Genomic DNA, 20289 nt, shown 5'->3' with positions numbered 1-20289 from the left:
ATTTGCAGCTTTTATTTTATGCTCATCCATTTTTCCCAGCACGGTGTTATCTGTAGACTGATTTCTATTCATTAACCCAAGTGATTGACAAAAAAAAAAAAAAAAATACCAAGAGGGATAGCAGGTAGGACACACCCACAGAATTCCCTCTCAGATTTCATTTTAAGTTTGAGTTCCAAGAGTAGAGTGGACATTTGCCTGGCTTTCTGCCTGGAATGATGGAAGTAACAGCCTCACATAGTCATGGGAAAGGCCAGAGAGAGAGAGAGAGAGAGAGAGCAGCACAACCGATCTAGCCAAGAGAGGGCCTAAGTTTCCATCCTCATCCTTCCAAGTTGTCCATGACCTAAAGTGATAGAGAGAGCATTTGAAAGTTCCTGTGGGCTCTGAGCAGAATGTAGGGTTTTAGATTAAAATGCTCTATAGAGGGGCGCCTGGGTGGCTCAGTCGGTTGAGCGTCCGACTTCAGCTCAGGTCACGATCTCGCGGTCCGTGAGTTCGAGCCCTGCGTCGGGCTCTGGGCTGATGGCTCAGAGCCTGGAGCCTGCTTCTGATTCTGTGTCTCCCTCTCTCTCTGCCCCTCCCCCGTTCATGCTCTGTCTCTCTCTGTCTCAAAAATAAATAAACGTAAAAAAAAATTTAAAAAAAAATGCTCTATAGAGAAAGCAAGATAATGTGCCTAACCAGAGTTCTGCAGTCTAGAGAAGAAGGTGCATATCAGAAAGATTCAGGGTGGCTAGTCTACCACAAAAGTCTGGATTAAAATTTAGCTGTGTCTGCAGATTGTAAAGGCAGGGGCAGAGCACAAACTGGGGTGGTGCCTACAGAGCCTTCATTTGCCAATAGGTAAGTGCACTTAATCACTCACGCCAAGTACCAAAGCAAATGAGTTTCCTCTGGAGCGAAAGGCTAGGAAGGGATTGATCAAGACCTAAAGGCAGACACCTCCCTCCCCAGTGATGCCTTGAGGCAGTTGTATTATACACTCTCCGAATTACACTTCTTGTGTACCTGAGTTTTTCTGAACTATTCTGATTCCATAAAATTTTTCACTGCATAATTAAAGACACCCCCACACACACACACTCCCTAAGTTTCCTAATACCACCTCTTTTTGTATGATAGTGTTCCTACATCCTCATACCACCTTAAAGAGTTCAAGGGCACATCTACAATTGTATTGGAGTGAAAAGCACATATTATTTAACCACTGTAGATGAGGTAAAGTGCACAAAGACATTATGGTGTCCAGTTATACTGAAATGGCTTTGAACATTAAGCAGTTCATTTAAGCATTCCCTATGATTCTTCTCCTGTTAGTGTAGTATAAACCACTGGCTCTCACACTTTGGTGGTCACTGTATCCATTCAGATACAATTGGTTAAAAGTAACAGAAAACCTTGTTCAAGCTGGTTTAAATAATAACGTTTGTTAGTTACAGGAGAAAGTTCAGATGTAGGTCAGGCTTCAGGACATTGTTGAACCAGTGGCTCAAAGAATGTCATGAGGACTCTAGTTTTCTTCATCTCTCTGTTCTTCCATCCACAGTGTCAGAGTCATCCTGCCATGGTTGTAGGCTGGGTTCCAGGCTGGGCCATGTGCTTCTTCAGACATGTGCATTTAGAGCAAGAGCAGGTTTTCTCTCAAGAGTCAGAGAAGAAGCTGAGCGAGGTTTATCTTTCTGTCCTTTCTAATTTCAGTTATTGCAAAGGGGCGTGGATTATCCTTAGATCAAGCACACCTCCCCAGAGAAGATACTAATTCCCAAACACTCGACTGCTGCTCCACAATGGGGAGAGCCACAGAATGAACTTTGGGGACTTGACGTCCACCGCCACTCCTGTTCCATCCAAAGAAAGCAATGGAGTCTGTTCTCAGAAAACACAAATATATGCCAAATTTTCCACACAATTTCAGGGGGCTCACAGGGCGTCCTGAAGTACACTTACAGCTCCTCTAGGAGTTTATGGACCTCAGGGCTATGAACTTCTCATCTAAACACTGATCCATAGGGTGCAGTCATTTTAACAGTAGTCCTTCTTTTTATTATTCTGGGGCCAGAAATTGCCACAGTTCTCCCTTTGATCCCCAGAGAAGCAAGGGGGTTGTGTACATGTCTGGACTGTCTTTGGTCTTAACTTCATATGGAATCAACTCCTCCAGGAGTGCCAGCTTCATTCTTTCTCCTTCCTTCTTTTATGCTTTTTATGCTCTCCTTCCAACTCTCCACACAGTCCTCAGACACCCATCTAGTGTTCAGGTCACACTGGCTCTTCTTTGTCTTTGCCTTAGCCTCTTCCTTAAAAATGATCTCCTTGGGGCGCATGGGTGGCTCAGTCAATTAAGCATCTGGCTTTTGATTTTGTCTCAGGTCATGATCTCATGGCTTGTGAGATCACAGTTCATGAGAGAGGTTAGTTAGCAAGGGGCAGAGTTCGATTTGAACCCAGATTTTCATTTGACTCTAGGTCATATGCTTTTTCTGCAGCCCCACTACTTCCCTAGACTTTCTATGCTCCCCTATGGCTTTCCCAATTCCAGTTCTGGGCATGACATGAAAGACACCAACTCCCAAAAGTTCTTATCAAAGACATCTTCACATTTGAAATATTTCAGATCTCACATTCATATTAAGTCATGAAAATACTTTGGCTCTTGATCCAAAGCCAGTCCCTTCAATTCACAATTGCTATATGAGAGGGAGAACTTCATCCTGGTTTCATACTTGGTGCTTGCAAAAAAGGGAGAATGTTTTTCACCAATCACAACATTTTAATTTATTTTTTTCTAATGCTTCTTGAAAGGTCTTCACTTGACCTGGTAATCTGAAATACTTGCAAATTTTTTAAGAAAAAGACACAATCATTTTCTACCTTTATTTATTTATTTATTTATTTATTTTTTAATTCTTTTAACATTTATTTGTTATCGAGAGAGAGGGACAGAGCGTGAGCAGGGGAGGGGCAGAGAGAGAGGGAGACACAGAATCCAAAGCAGGCTCCGGGCTCTGAGCTATCAGCACAGAGCCCGATGCGGGGCTCAGGCTCACAAACTGCGAGATCATGACCCGAGCCGAAGTCGGTCGCCCAACCGACTGAGCCACTCAGGCACCCCTACCCTTTTTTAGTCATAATGCTCTTTGAAACTCTTCTTTAGTTTTCTAATCTGACTCATGGAGACCAGTTGCCTTCTCCACATTCCAGTCAGAGGAGGTGGCTCACAGACAGAAACAATCTTTCTGTAATGCTGTGATTATGAAGAAAGAGCTTTCCTTTCAAAGCTGTTTGTTTAAGGCAATTATAATCACAATGAGGTTCTATAAAGCTGATAACAAAATCAAATACCTTTCTCTCCTTGAGCCAGAAGAAATATCTTACTATTTATGACATGTATATGAATAATGTCTAGAAAACTGAATGTAACACACAGGTATATAGGGATGAAACAGAAAACTGAAGCTTGGGAATGTTCCCAGGATTGGGACTGGGCTCTGATAGAATGACAAGGTAAGAGAAAAAGCGACATTGTAGACAGATAGGGAAAAGGTTGGGGTATTAGTATAAGTATTTAGCAATTCATATGGCACAGTTGTTATCATAGCAGATACCAACCTTAGACCTGGTACAGGATCGAGGCCTCCAGCCACTCCAAGGGTTAGCAGTTTAGATGCCAGAAAGTAGGGAGGTCTGGAGGGTACTGGGAGAAGTGACATGAAGGAGACGGTGCATTCAGGGACACTAGACAATGGCTGCTTACTTACTGAATGTAAATATTCCAAACATAGCTTCTACCCTTAAAGGTGTGAGCCTGTTGCCTATCAGCTTAGAGAAAGAGAAAAAGAGCAGGGCAGGTGATCAGACACTCCAGGGTGCCCAGCACAGTCCAAGTTTATACCTGTTATTCCAAGTTCATTATCAATATCATCCTTGTATTAGGATGACCCTATGATATATCTTAAAGTGTCCCTGATTGAACAACCTATGATATAGATACTCTAATGAAAGGACACAAAAACAAAATGCCGTTCTCTCTAAAGTGAAAAGTCACAAGCAGGGGAAGACCTTGGTATCTGGAAGGAGGAAAAAAAAATAGTAACAAAGAAAAAACATCTCCACTAATCATCCAACAAAGACTGTAGGTACACGGATATTAGTTTTTGGGGTAACATAGGGAGTCGAAGACACAGTCATAGACAGCCCAGGATAACACAGTGTTCAAAAGATCCGATTGCCAACACTCCAGGAAAAGTAAGAGCTGGAGGAAAGGCAGAAAACACAGGGAAACTTGGCAAGGAAACCCCTTCAGCCACAATAAGGAAAACAAAGACCTAATCTTTGATATATACACTTTTTATTAATTAAATTTCTTTTCTTCAACCATTTGAATGATTTGTTCAGGTTCTACGCAAACAATTCCATAGTATTAATTATTTGGCAACCTTGAAGAAGGGTAATCTCTCCATCCTACCTTCAAGAAAGAATGCCATAGACTGCATGTTAAAAATAAGGGAGATAAAGTGATGATCAAAGATTCATTAGGGATTCTCCCACACTCCAGAGCAATTTACAAAGTGCACACTCTTATCTGTTCACAGGCTGTATCACTTCCTTTGTATAATTTCCTCTTGCTTGACAAGGAGTGCAATTAAAGAGCATCACACATTACATAGTGGGCAAGGATACTCAAGGTGATTGCATTTATTATAATCCTGATATCATTAAAATAGGCATCTTTCAAGTCATCATGGAAAATAAAGATGTATTAGTATATTCCAAGCTCTCTCACAGACAGTGGGTACAAATAAGGAATTCATTTGCATTAATACCCTCAGATTGTAGTATCTTCAAGTCCCACTTTCATTGCTGGAACGAAATGGAGAAATAAAATTTTTCTCTGACAAGAGTGTCAAAGGTGGCTAAATTAAAATGTAAATGAGGGATCTCAGTGATCTAAATGATATTTTGACAGTTTTCAGGAGCTGACAAAAATTAGCATAGCTTATACAGTAGCTAATAACTCTTTAGATCATACTTTGCATGTTCCTACCTTCATGCCTGTCTGTACCGTTTTCTTCTTTGATAGTGTCCTAACCTCTCAACCTGATGAGATCCTGTCCATCTCAAAGGACTTCTCTATGAAGCTTTCCAGATCCCTTCAACAAAATGCAATGTTTCTATTACATCTACATCTATTTCACAGTACACGCTGGACTGCACTTTGTATCATATATATTTGTGGTGCTTATCCAGTCATCTCTAACAAGCACTAATAGACCCTATTAGTGCTTATTATGGAGCCATTCCTAACTCATGTTTATATCTTGCTATAGTATAATGGACAATATCTTAGACACATTAGAAATTACTTAATATTTATTTAATCAGATTAGGGAATAGCAGGCTCATATAACTCAGCATTGACGAAAGGGACTTTTATACCAATTTGTAACAAAGTCTTTTTCATTACAAATTCCTCTTAGAAAATGTTCAGTGCACTTATATTATATTTTGTTTCATCAGGATTGTGGCACCTCCCTCCTACCATACATCAGTTATGTCAGCTAGAACTACATTCTGCTGTAAATAACAGAAACCTAAATATGAAGACTTAAGTAAATAAACGTTTATTTTTTCTTTTTGTCCTGTAACATGAGCCTTAGGACAGAAGCTAGTGGTAAGACCTGGAAATCAAAGGGTGATACCTGGAATCTAAACAATAAGAGAATTTTTCTGAGTCCAAAAGAGTCACAGTTCTTTCATCTATACATTATTCATTCATCAAACCTTTACTGTAAACTTACTATGGTGCTATCTATTGGAAAGAGACACTAAAATCATGTAAAATAGTCCATGCTCTCTAGCAGCAAATAATTCAGTATAAGCGTGTATATAGGATGACCTTCACAGTTAAGGTAAGCTTGGATCTTAAGATCCCCATGATCTTAAAGCAATGGCCTATGGAGCCCTTCACAACAAGATTTAAAAAAAAAAAAAAATCCAGTTCCTGGAGCAGATTCTCTAAAACCTTAAGCATATGCTAAGAGAATCCAACTGTGTAAAGAGATATTTGTGATTTCCAGCTAACTCTTCACAGTTTATAGCATGCCATTTGCTCACACTGTGGAGAAGATGAGTGGACTTCATGCAACTGTAGGTAGCAAAACATGCATAAAGCATGAAGGAGGAAGGGAGGTGGGACAAAGTAGAGACACAAATATGACTTCTGACACAGTAATTGTCTCTTTTAGAGTTACAGTATTGAAAGGTTATTCTAAGATCTATGGATGGTTGAAACAAAAAGAGGACCTAGTTAATTTTGTTACAAAATTCTTGCATTCTTCCTTAAAAAATTTCATGTTTTTTATGTTGCCAAACTAGCTCAGTAGAAATTAGCTTGCCATTTCTCAGGTTAGCTGGGCACCAGGTCAATACATGCTCTTGTCCAGTTGGTTAAGTAGCTGTTAGAATGCACACAGGGCCAGGAATATGGGATGAAAGTAACCATTGACCAAGCCTGCCATACTGTGACCCACACCAGGCCCAAGACAAAATTGAAGCAGCACAGATAGTAATGGCATGGCAGAATGTTCCAGAACCTCAGTGAAATCTCAGAACATTTCATTTAGTTATTAGATACCACTGTGACTCAGTCTTTGGAACTGTGAAATACAGGCGGTGAAAAACTACTAGAGCCCTTGAGTTCAGTATGTAGGCATGTACTTATGCAGCCCCCAACTCCATTTTTAGCTCTGGTTCTTTTTTTTTTTTTTTTTTTTTTAATATAATTTATTGTCAAGTTGGCTAGCATACAGTGTGTAAAGTGTGCTCTTGGTTTTTGGGGTAGATTCCCATGGTTCATCATTTACATATAACACCCACTGCCCGTCCCAACAAGTGCCTCCTCAATGTCCATCACCCATTTTCCCTTTGCCTCCACCACCTTCCACCCTCAGTTTATTTTATGTATTTAAGAGTCTCTTATGGCTTGCCTCCCTCCCTCTCTGTTTGTAACTATTTTTTCTCCCTTCCCTTCCCCCGTGGTCTTCTGTTAAGTTTCTCAAGATCCACATATGAGTGAAAACATAGGATATCTGTCCTTCTCTGACTGACTTATTTCACTCAGCATAATACCTTCCAGTTCCAACCACATTGCTGCAAATGGCATGATTTCATTCTTTCTCATTGCCAAGTAGTATTCCATTGTATATACAAACCACATCTTCTTTATCCATTCGTCAGTTGATGAACATTTAGGTTCTTTCCATAATTTGGCTATCGTCAAAAGTGCTGCTATAAACATTGGGGTACATGTTCTCCTATGCATCAGCACTCCTGTAGCCTTTGGATAAATTCCTAGTAGTGCTATTGCTAGGTCATAGGATAGTTCTATTTTTAATTTTTTGAGGAACTGCATTGTTTTCCAGAGCAGCTGCACCAGTTTGCATTCCCACCAACAGTGTAAGAGGGTTCCAGTTTCTCCATATCCTCGCCAGCATCTGTAGTTTCCTGATTTGTTCATTTTAGCCACTCTGACCGGTGTGAGGTGGTATCTCAGTGTGGCTTTGATTTTTATTTCCCTGATGATGAGTGATGTTGAGCATCTTTTCATGTGTCTATTGGCCATCTGGATGTCTTTCTTTGGAAAAGTGTCTATTCATGTCTTCTGCCCATTTCTTCACTGGATTATTTGTCTTCAGGTGTTGAGTTTGGTAAGTTCTTTATAGATTTTGGATACTAACCCCTTATCTGATATGTCATTTGCAAATATCTTTTCCCATTCCACCAGTCGTCTTTTGGTTTTGTTGATTGTTTCCTTTGCAGTGCAGAAGATTTTTATCTTGGTAAGATCCCAATAGTTCATTTTTGCTTTTAATTCCGTTGCCTTTGGAGATGTGTCGAGCAAGAAATTGCTGCGGCTGAGGTCAAAGAGGTTTTTTCCTGCTTTCTCCTCTAGGGTTTAGATGATTTCCTGTCTCACATTTAGGTCTTTCATCCATTTTGAGTTTATTTTTGTGTATGGTGTAAGAAAGTGGGCTAGTTTCATTCTTCTGCATGTTGCTGTCCAGTTCTCCCAGCACCATTTGCTAAAGAGACTTTTTTCCACTGGATACTCTTTCCTGCTTTGTCAAAGATTAGTTGGTCATACATTTCTGGGTCCAATTCTGGGTTCTCTATTCTATTCCATCAGTCTATGTGTCTGTGTTTGTGCCAATACCATACTCTCTTGATTATTACAGCTTTGTAGTAGAGGCTAAAGTCTGGGATTGTGGTGCTTCCCGCTTTGGTTTTCTTCTTCAATATTACTTTGGCTATTTGGGGTCTTTTGTGGTTCCATACAAATCTTAGGATTATTTGTTCTAGCTTTGAGAAGAATGCCAGTGCAATTTTGATTGGGATTGCATTGAATGTGTAGATTGCTTTGGGTAGTATTGACATTTTAACAATATTTATTCTTCCAATCCATGTAGCTCTGGCTCTTAAATTCCAGTCCCCTGCCTGATGTTTCCTTGATCTAGAGATCTAGCCTTGTCCTTATTGATACATACCTTCTTAACTCTTCTAATGTCATTTTAACATCATTTTCAGAGTGGGAGGAAAGAATAAACGTTCGTGGTCAATCCACCATTTTTAACTGGAAATCAATCTCTCAGATTCTCCAAGTCTTCACGGGACTACATTAGGCAAAGATAAGGCATTCTCTGAACACTGAACTCAACCCTGTGCAACTCTAGAATCTAAGCTTGCACATATTTTAAAATATTCAGGATTTGAATTTTTTGATGAAATTTCAGAAAACGCAAGAGATAAAGTGACCTTTTAGTAGCAGTTTCCAAAATAGCCATTTGTATCAAATAACAATTTTGTGACCAACAAAATAATGTGCTTTTATTAGGTACTTTGTTGCCTGCCGGTAGAAGGCTTTGGAAGGAATCTAGGTCACTGAGTGATAGAAGGAAAATTCCCAGAATAACTATGGAGGCAGTGTGGTCAAGTGGAAAAAACATGAGCACTCTTATTAGGCAGGCCTGGAGTCTCACTCCAGCTGAGGCCTCGCCTCATCACTGAATCAGTGTGCCCATATGTTAATAATTATACTTACCTCACTGAAATGCCACAAGACATCAATAATATGACATGTGTAAAATGCCAAGCAGGGGTAGAGGCTCACTAAACATGAATCCCCTTCCCTTCCTCTTCTGATCACACTCCCTGAGCATGGGAGGTGGCCAGCGTTAGAGGACACGATTCTTCAGCTGTGACAGCAGAGTACCTCATCCTGGTCACAAACAGCTTTCTGAGGAATCCTGGTGACAGGAAATTGTGTACAACTAATTCCTACAATGAGAAATTGTACCCACTGTGACAGGCGACCTGCTTGATCAAGACAGAGGGGCGCGTTAAGCAAGCACCACATCTGACCTGTTGCTGAGATTTAGACACTGTCTGCATCTGGGCTTGCTGCCCATTGCTCTTTGTGGCTGTGAATCAGCATTGTGACAGAAAGGGCACTGGGTCAACTACATTCCATTAATGGTTCAAAGTGTTTCATTTAGACTCTTACAGCAAAGGAGAAGGAATATGGAAGATATACAGCTTAGGATGCACACTAGCTTGGCAGAAATAGACACATAAGGATTTTTAAATGTAACTCTGAAAAAACCAAAGACCCTAATGAACTCACACAGCCTAGTTGTCAGAATTAAATCTTCTAACCCAGTGGTTCTCAATATTTTTCTTACCATTACTGAAAGGAGGCCCTGGGTTTCCGAAAGGGGCTCTCAGAAATTGGAAAGCGCCATCAGGTTGAGTGTGTTGGTGCTCACCATCTCAGCAGAGTAGCTCATTTTATTCCACAGCCCATAAAATTATGGCATAATTTTTACACATCCTGCTTTTAAATCAATTTGGAAACCTAATGGGGAAAAATTAATGGTCTTTGGGTAGGGTGTAGAATTCTGAGTTTTGTTGCATTTTTTTAAAGCACATTTTTACATTCTCAAAATATTTCAGATTCTCTTCTCCTAAACACAGTTTTCATATTGTCCTGTCTTACACAGGTTTTTTATCATTTATTAGTTACATCAAGTCCATAAAAGCTGCTTTTAAAGAAAAATATTTAGGGGCGCCTGGGTGGCTCAGTTGGTTAAGCGGCCGACTTCGGCTCAGGACATGATCTCGCGGTCTGTGAGTTCGAGCACCGTGTCGGGCTCTGTGCTGACGGCTCAGAGCCTGGAGCCTGTTTCAGATTCTGTGTCTCCCTCTCTCTGACCCTCCCCTGTTCATGCTCTGTCTCTCCCTGTCTCAAAAATAAGTAAAATGTTAAAAAAAAAAAAGAAAAATATTTAAAGGCTACTCACTTTACTTTTCATGAATGTTAACTACCTCTTGTTTTCATTTAGTTTGGGAAAATAAAGGTGAGGGGTAATTCATATGATAGAATGGAATAAGACACACAGTTATGAAAATGATTGCAGGACCAGGAAAAAATAGGTAAAGAGAAACAAATTCTCTACATGCCAAATATATAGACATAAATGTTGAGAAACAACTTTCAAAAGAGAATGTGTGATTACAGATGGGATTTGAGTGTAATATTTTAACATATCTTCAAACATGGCTCATTTGTTTCATTTTGTTTTCCATTAGGGCACAGATGGTGTTTAAAAATTCATTCTGGGCCATGTATGACTATAATTTCTTTAAATGGATGGCTGCCATAAGTATGCATGAATGACTGTATGAGTTTGGAAAGAATTTTAATTTAATTATACACATTGTTGCAGTTATTATTAAAATAAAATCCGGGTGCTGATTCAGCATGGCTTTCTGGTGGGGACATTATTTTGTAGGTGATTTGATTAACTCTAAGCATATGGGACTGTCTAATGGTATCTAGAGTGGATATATTTCAGTTGTGATAATGAGGTACTTTCTCAACATTTGTAAGTATGAGAATAATAGCAAATGACAAAAAGACTAAGGTGAATCCTGAATTACCTTCTGTCTGGTTATTGATTTGGGGGAAATAAAACCACTTTTATTGTTTCAAATCAAACAGCTAAACAAATAGTTAAACTTTGTCATTAGATGGAACTGTTACAATCTCAGGGTCTTCCAAATGAGTCTTAAGTAAATATGAAATCCATGAAATTTTGTTACCACATATATTTGTGACTCAATAATTTAGGTCTTTTACCAAGGCCTGCCCTCCCCCTCCACTTCAGTGAAGTTAGTAGTATTAAATATGTTGATTACATGCACCAAAAATGAATGCACATTCTTCAGATCTACAAATGGGAACTAAGCATTGATTTAAAGGGATAACCAGTAAATAATGCCAGATATGTGGTAAGAAAATAGTCTCATTTGTTCAAAACTCTATGAGTACAGAGGAGAGGTCCGGAAGATGGTGGCGTAGGAGGACGCTGGGCTCACCGCGCGTCCTGCCGATCACTTAGATTCCACCTACACCTGCCTAAAGAACCCAGAAAACCGCCAGAGGATTAGCAGAACGGAGTCTCCAGAGCCAAGCGCAGACGAGAGGCCCACGGAAGAGGGTAGGAAGGGCGGCGAGGTGGTGCGCGCTCCACCGACTGGCGGGAGGGAGCCGGGGCGGAGGGGCGGCTCGCCGGCCAAGCGGAGCCCCCGAGTCTGGCTGGCAAAAGCGGAGGGGCCGGACAGACTGTGTTCCGACAGCAAGCGCGACTTAGCGTCTGGGAGGTCATAAGTTAACAGCTCTGCTCGGAAAGCGGGAAGGCTGGAGGACAAAGGGAGGGAGAGCTGCTGAGCCCCCGGACGGCAGAGCTCAGCTTGGCGGGGAACAAAGGCGCCAGCGCCATCTCCCCCGCCCATCCCCCAGCCAAAATCCCAAAGGGAACCAGTTCCTGCCAGGGAACTTGCTCACTCCGCGCAAACACCCAACTCTGTGCTTCTGCGGAGCCAAACCTCCGGCAGCGGATCTGACTCCCTCCCGCTGCCACAGGGCTCCTCCTGGAGTGGATCACCTAAGGAGAAGCGAGCTAAGCCTGCCCCTCCACCCCCCGTGCACCTTGCCTACCCACCCCAGCTAATACGCCAGATCCCCAGCAACACAAGCCTGGCAGTGTGCAAGTAGCCCAGACGGGACACGCCACCCCACAGTGAATCCCGCCCCTAGGAGAGGGGAAGAGAAGGCACACACCAGTCTGACTGTGGCCCCAGCAGTGGGCTGGGGGCAGACATCCGGTCGGACTGCGGCCCCGCCCACTAACTCCAGTTATACACCACAGCACAGAGGAAGTGCCCTGCAGGTCCTCACGACTCCAGGGACTATCCAAAATGACCAAACGGAAGAATTCCCCTCAGAAGAATCTCCAGGAAATAACAACAGCGAATGAACTGATCAAAAAGGATTTAAATAATATAACAGAAAGTGAATTTAGAATAATAGTCATAAAATTAATCGCTGGGCTTGAAAACAGTATACAGGACAGCAGAGAATCTCTTGCCACAGAGATCAAGGGACTAAGGACCAGTCACGAGGAGCTGAAAAACGCTTTAAACGAAATGCAAAACAAAATGGAAACCACGACAGCTCGGCTTGAAGAGGCAGAGGAGAGAATAGGCGAACTAGAAGATAAAGTTATGGAGAAAGAGGAAGCTGAAAGAAAGAGAGATAAAAAAATCCAGGAGTATGAGGGGAAAATTAGAGAACTAAGTGATACACTAAAAAGAAATAATATACGCATAATTGGTATCCCAGAGGAGGAAGAGAGAGGGAAAGGTGCTGAAGGGGTACTGGAAGAAATAATAGCTGAGAACTTCCCTGAACTGGGGAAGGAAAAAGGCATTGAAATCCAAGAGGCACAGAGAACTCCCTTCAGACGTAACTTGAATCGATCTTCTGCACGACATATCATAGTGAAACTGGCAAAATACAAGGATAAAGAGAAAATTCTGAAAGCAGCAAGGGATAAACGTGCCCTCACATATAAAGGGAGACCTATAAGACTCGTGACTGATCTCTCCTTTGAAACTTGGCAGGCCAGAAAGGCTTGGCACGATATCTACAGTGTGCTAAACAGAAAAAATATGCAGCCAAGAATCCTTTATCCAGCAAGTCTGTCATTTAGAATAGAAGGAGAGATAAAGGTCTTCCCAAACAAACAAAAACTGAAGGAATTTGTCACCACAAAACCAGCCCTACAAGAGATCCTAAGGGGGATCCTGTGAGACAAAGTACCAGAGACATCACTACAAGCATAAAACATACAGACATCTCAATGACTCTAAACCTGTATCTTTCTATAATAACACTGAATGTAAATGGATTAAATGCACCAACCAAAAGACATAGGGTATCAGAATGGATACAAAAACAAGACCCATCTATTTGCTGTCTACAAGAGACTCATTTTAGATCTGAGGACACCTTTAGATTGAGAGTGAGGGGATGGAGAACTATTTATCATGCTACTGGAAGCCAAAAGAAAGCTGGAGTAGCCATACTTATATCAGACAAACTAGACTTTAAATTAAAGGCTGTAACAAGAGATGAAGAAGGGCATTATATAATAATCACAGGGTCTATCCATCAGGAAGAGCTAACTATTATAAATGTCTATGCGCCGAATACCGGAGCCCCCAGATATATAAAACAATTACTCATAAACATAAGCAACCTTATTGATAAGAATGTGGTCATTGCAGGGGACTTTAACACCCCACTTACAGAAATGGATGGATCATCTAGACACACAGTCAATAAAGAAACAAGGGCCCTGAATGATACATTGGATCAGATGGACTTGACAGATATATTTAGAACTCTGCATCCCAAAGCAACAGAATATACTTTCTTCTCGAGTGCACATGGAACATTCTCCAAGATAGATCATATACTGGGTCACAAAACAGCCCTTCATAAGTTTACAAGAATTGAAATTATACCATGCATACTTTCAGACCACAATGCTATGAAGCTTGAAATCAACCACAGGAAAAAGTCTGGAAAACCTCCAAAAGCATGGAGGTTAAAGAACACCCTACTAACGAATGAGTGGGTCAACCAGGCAATTAGAGAAGAAATTAAAAAATATATGGAAACAAACGAAAATGAAAATACAACAATCCAAACGCTTTGGGACGCAGCGAAGGCAGTCCTGAGAGGAAAATACATTGCAATCCAGGCCTATCTCAAGAAACAAGAAAAATCCCAAATACAAAATCTAACAGCACACCTAAAGGAAATAGAAGCAGAACAGCAAAGGCAGCCTAAACCCAGCAGAAGAAGAGAAATAATAAAGATCAGAGCAGAAATAAACAATATAGAATCTAAAAAAACGGTAGAGCAGATCAACGAAACCAAGAGTTGGTTTTTTGAAAAAATAAACAAAATTGACAAACCTCTAGCCAGGCTTCTCAAAAAGAAAAGGGAGATGACCCAAATAGATAAAATCATGAATGAAAATGGAATTATTACAACCAATCCCTCAGAGATACAAACAATTATCAGGGAATACTATGAAAAATTATATGCCAACAAATTGGACAACCTGGAAGAAATGGACAAATTCCTAAACACCCACACTCTTCCAAAACTCAATCAGGAGGAAATAGAAAGCTTGAACAGACCCATAACCAGCGAAGAAATTGAATCGGTTATCAAAAATCTCCCAACAAATAAGAGTCCAGGACCAGATGGCTTCCCAGGGGAGTTCTACCAGACGTTTAAAGCAGAGATAATACCTATCCTTCTCAAGCTATTCCAAGAAATAGAAAGGGAAGGAAAACTTCCAGACTCATTCTATGAAGCCAGTATTACTTTGATTCCTAAACCAGACAGAGACCCAGTAAAAAAAGAGAACTACAGGCCAATATCTCTGATGAATATGGATGCAAAAATTCTTAATAAGATACTAGCAAATCGAATTCAACAGCATATAAAAAGAATTATTCACCATGATCAAGTGGGATTCATTCCTGGGATGCAGGGCTGGTTCAACATTCGCAAATCGATCAACGTGATACATCACATTAACAAAAAAAAAAGAGAGGAACCATATGATCCTGTCAATCGATGCAGAAAAGGCCTTTGACAAAATCCAGCACCCTTTTTTAATAAAAACCCTTGAGAAAGTCGGGATAGAAGGAACATACTTAAAGATCATAAAGGCCATTTATGAAAAGCCCACAGCTAACATCATCCTCAACGGGGAAAAACTGAAAGCTTTTTCCCTGAGATCAGGAACACGACAGGGATGCCCACTCTCACCGCTGTTGTTTAATATAGTGCTGGAAGTTCTAGCATCAGCAATCAGACAACAAAAGGAAATCAAAGGCATCAAAATTGGCAAAGACGAATTCAAGCTTTCGCTTTTTGCAGATGACATGATATTATACATGGAAAATCCGATAGACTCCACCAAAAGTCTGCTAGAACTGATACATGAATTCAGCAAAGTTGCAGGATACAAAATCAATGTGCAGAAATCAGTTGCATTCTTATACACTAACAATGAAGCAACAGAAAGACAAATGAAGAAACTGATCCCATTCACAATTGCACCAAGAAGCATAAAATACCTAGGAATAAATCTAACCAAAGATGTAAAAGATCTGTATGCTGAAAACTATAGAAAGCTTATGCAGGTAATTGAAGAAGATATAAAGAAATGGAAAGACATTCCCTGCTCATGGATTGGAAGAATAAATATTGTCAAAATGTCAATACTACCCAAAGCTATCTACACATTCAATGCAATCCCAATCAAAATTGCACCAGCATTCTTCTCAAAACTAGAACAAGCAATCCTAAAATTCATATGGAACCACAAAAGGCCCCGAATAGCCAAAGTAATTTTGAAGAAGAAGACCAAAGCAGGAGGCATCACAATCCCAGACTTTAGCCTCTACTACAAAGCTGTCATCATCAAGACAGCATGGTATTGGCACAAAAACAGACACATAGACCAATGGAATAGAATAGAAACCCCAGAACTAGACCCACAAACGTATGGCCAACTCATCTTTGACAAAGCAGGAAAGAACATCCAATGGAAAAAAGACAGTCTCTTTAACAAATGGTGCTGGGAGAACTGGACAGCAACATGCAGAAGTTTGAAACTAGACCACTTTCTCACACCATTCACAAAAATAAACTCAAAATGGATAAAGGACCTGAATGTGAGACAGGAAACCATCAAAACCTTAGAGGAGAAAGCAGGAAAAGACCTCTCTGACCTCAGCCGTAGCAATCTCTTACTCGGCACATCCCCAAAGGCAAGGGAATTAAAAGCAAAAGTGAATTACTGGGACCTTATGAAGATAAAAAGCTTCTGCACAGCAAAGGAAACAACCAACAAAACTAAAAGGCAACCAACGGAATGGGAAAAGATATTTGCAAATGACACATCGGACAAAGGGCTAGTATCCAAAATCTATAAAGAGCTCATCAAACTCCACACACCCGAAAGACAAATAACCCAGTGAAGAAATGGGCAGAAAACATGAATAGACACTTCTCTAAAGAAGACATCCGGATGGCCAACAGGCACATGAAAAGGTGTTCAACGTCGCTCCTTATCAGGGAAATACAAATCAAAACCACACTCAGATACCACCTCACGCCAGTCAGGGTGGCCAAAATGAAGAAATCAGGGGACTATAGATGCTGGAGAGGATGTGGAGAAACAGGAACCCTCTTGCACTGTTGGTGGGAATGCAAATTGGTGCAGCCGCTCTGGAAAGCGGTGTGGAGGTTCCTCAGAAAATTAAAAATAGACCTACCCTATGACCCAGCAATAGCACTGCTAGGAATTTATCCAAGGGATACGGGAGTACTGATGCATAGGGGCACTTGTACTCCAATGTTTATAGCAGCACTCTCAACAATAGCCAAATTATGGAAAGAGCCTAAATGTCCATCAACTGATGAATGGATAAAGAAATTGTGGTTTATATACACAATGGAATACTACGTGGCAATGAGAAAAAATGAAATATGGCCTTTTGTAGCAACATGGATGGAACTGGAGAGTGTTATGCTAAGTGAAATAAGCCATACAGAGAAAGACAGATACCATATGGTTTCACTCTTATGTGGATCCTGAGAAACGTAACAGAAATCCATGGGGGAGGGGAAGGAAAAAAAAAAAAAAAGAGGTTAGAGTGGGAGAGAGCCAAAGCATAAGAGACTGTTAAAAACTGAGAACAAACTGAGGGTTGATGGGGGGTGGGAGGGAGGGCAGGGTGGGTGATGGGTATTGAGGAGGGCACCTTTTGGGATGAGCACTGAGTGTTGTATGGAAACCAATTTGACAGTAAATTTCATATATTAAAAAATGAAATAAATAAATAAATAAACTTAAAAAAAAAAGAAAAAAAAAACAAAAAAAAAAAAACTCTATGAGTACAAGGCATATACAGTCCTTCAAGATTTTTTTTAAAAAATTAGCCAGGTCAGAGAAATTACATTCTCCTTTGTTTCCCTCCCAGGAGTCCTCTTGGTCTGCAATTAATCCTTTAGAAAAATCTCTGATATTTTCACTTTTGTGCAATATGTTAACTGTGAACAAATGATAGTACAAATCAGTAATGCAAAGTATTACTTATATTGGAATTAAAACCTGATTGTTAATGCAGAATCTCATGGAAATTAAGGTTAATCTGAACAACATTTTATCTCCTTTTAGACCACAACCTGCCATTTTAAAATCATGGTTAATAGAATTCCCAAAATAAAAAGATCTGCTTAAATAAAAATATATATTCTGCATCTCATTTGTATCCTATTGTGTTAAAAGGCAGGCTAACAGCTAGTCTGTGAGTGTGATATAAGGAAGATGATATACTTCTTTGTTTCAAAAACCTTAGGTATTCCTTTTAAACACTGCATTTCCAAAGCCTTGCTATTATTTAAAATATTAGTCCCTATTTTATTGACTTATTAAATTTGGAGGATCTAAATTAAAATTTAATTAAAGGATTCGAAGAAATAATTGAAAGAAGTGACCTGCGTATTTTTAAAAAATTCCAGGGGCGCCTGGGTGGCTCAGTCGGTTAAGCGTCTGACTTCAGCTCAGGTCACGATCTCGCAGTCCGTGAGTTCGAGCCCTGCGTCGGGCTCTGGGCTCTGGGCTCTGGGCTGATGGCTCAGAGCCTGGAGCCTGCTTCTGATTCTGTGTCTCCCTCTCTCTCTGCCCCTCCCCCATTCATGCTCTGTCTCTCTCTCTGTCTCAAAAATAAATAAACGTTAAAAATTTTTTTTAAAAATTCCAATTTCGATTTCTATTCTCTTGGTTCTTAGAAAATAAAAAGTAGAATTATTATACTATTATTTGCTTGTCCTAGTGTAATAAATATGAGCTGTCTGGATGATTTAAAATTCTCTAGCTTGCTATGGTCACCTCATCCTTTTATATTTAAACAACATTGTTCAAGGGAGGTGGCTGGGAGGGGAGTTGGATTAAATAGACGATGGGATTTAAGGGGTGCACTTGTGATGAGCACTGGGTGACGGGTGACGTATGGAAGCACTGAATCACTATAGTGTACACCTGAAACTAAAATTTTACTTTATGTCAACTAACTGGAATTTAAATAAAAACTTAAGAGCAAACCACAAATTGTTCAAATATCCTGACTTACTTAGGGTTGGAACCTCTTTGTCAAGAGGATGGTGAGCTGTGCGGAGGTTTAAGCTTCTCAAAACCTCTGGTTCTAGGAATCTCCTGCTATTTCTCATCGTTTTATCTTTGCTTTCATTTCACCTCCTGAGGACACTGCCCTTTTCCATGAGGAATCAATAAATTGCACACCAACCTGTCACCTCTGTACTTCTAAGACCCATTTCCCAGAGTTTCATCCAATCAAGACTTAAACTGTAGTAAATTTAAGAGAGTTTGGGAGAAAGGCTGGGGTGTGTGTGTTACAACAGCACACATAGCAAACAACTAAACACCTTTATTGGATATCTCTATCTTTGAAAGCATCTTTGTGTTCTCAGCACTGGGGAATTTTTACTATTTTTCACTTCTGAGCTCCAGCTTCCAGCCATATCATGGTCAGCTTCATGTCCTCTGTTTCCCCCATCTCCTTCCTGATAAGGTTACCCTCCCTGCTCCAAGGTCCTATTTGCTTCTTTCACCGAATGGAACTGGGACTCTTCATCTAGCCTTAGTTCATAAAGGCATTGCTGGGCTGGGGGTTAGGGGCATGAGGGTCATCTTCCAAACTAAGCACACCCTTTAAGGTGCACACCTGGTCAGCACAGGCAATGCTCTCCTAGAGAAGAATTCTGCAGATATCAGCTTGTGTTTCCTCTCCCTCCTGCATTGGGTAGCTATTTAGGAAATGAGGACTTAGAATTTGTCTCGGAGATGAAAGCAAGCAGTGTGTAATGAAAATTTGGAAGAACCGTCAAACTTTAAACCTATTCTCAGAGCCATAAATAAGGCAACTGAGGCCTAGAGAGGTTAGGAGCCTTGCTGGAGATCATACAGCACTTTCAAGCGGAAGTTGGATACAAGAGTCTGGTCCAGAGCTGTTTCCATGATCTCATGAAACAACTCAATTTCTCAGAAGCCAAACAACATCTCAGCTCTGTGTATTTAATTTTCGACTGTGTTGCCAGCAAAGGTCCCACAGGAAAGAACACAGGCGTAGAGAAGAGGAAGCATGCATCTACTATACACCTAAATCACATTATCTCAGTTACTCTGCTCTGTTCCCTATTCATTTCTCAGTTTTCTGTTAACCCTTCACGAATAATTTATTCTTTTGTTTCCAGGCATGATGTTGATGTTATGGAGAGCATTCTTACTAAAATCTTTGGCAGCTTCCATCAGAGATAAAACACCAAGCTGAAGCCTTCTTGTTTTGATCCACAAGAGAATGAATTAGTTAAATTTTTATGTTCCTAGAAAAACCAAAGGGGTGTTGGTGGGTGGGGGTGAGGAGTAGAAGGAGAAAAAAAGAGGTGGTCGTACAGGAGAAAAAGGCAAATGGAAAACAAGGAAAGTCAGTCATGTTGCTGAAATATGCCAAGAAAAAAAATTTAACCATTATCCACTAGGATAAATTAAATATTTTCTATAATAAATCATGTCCCTAACACTTCTGTCTTAAATTTGCTATACTACCTAAATAGTTTACAAATGTTAAGAAAATATGAATAGCAAACCTGAGAGCTAGATTTGGATGAAATGACTAACTGAAAGAAGTTACAAGATAAAGAAAAAAAAAATGTATCCAAACCACTTTTGTTGACAAAAAGGAAGAAAGTCTCAGCAGAATTCAGACGTTTAGCAA

This window comes from Panthera uncia, chromosome C2 (assembly GCF_023721935.1).
Source record: "Panthera uncia isolate 11264 chromosome C2, Puncia_PCG_1.0, whole genome shotgun sequence".
In the NCBI taxonomy this organism is placed as follows: Eukaryota; Metazoa; Chordata; class Mammalia; order Carnivora; family Felidae; genus Panthera; species Panthera uncia.
This window is presented reverse-complemented; position numbering follows the sequence as displayed.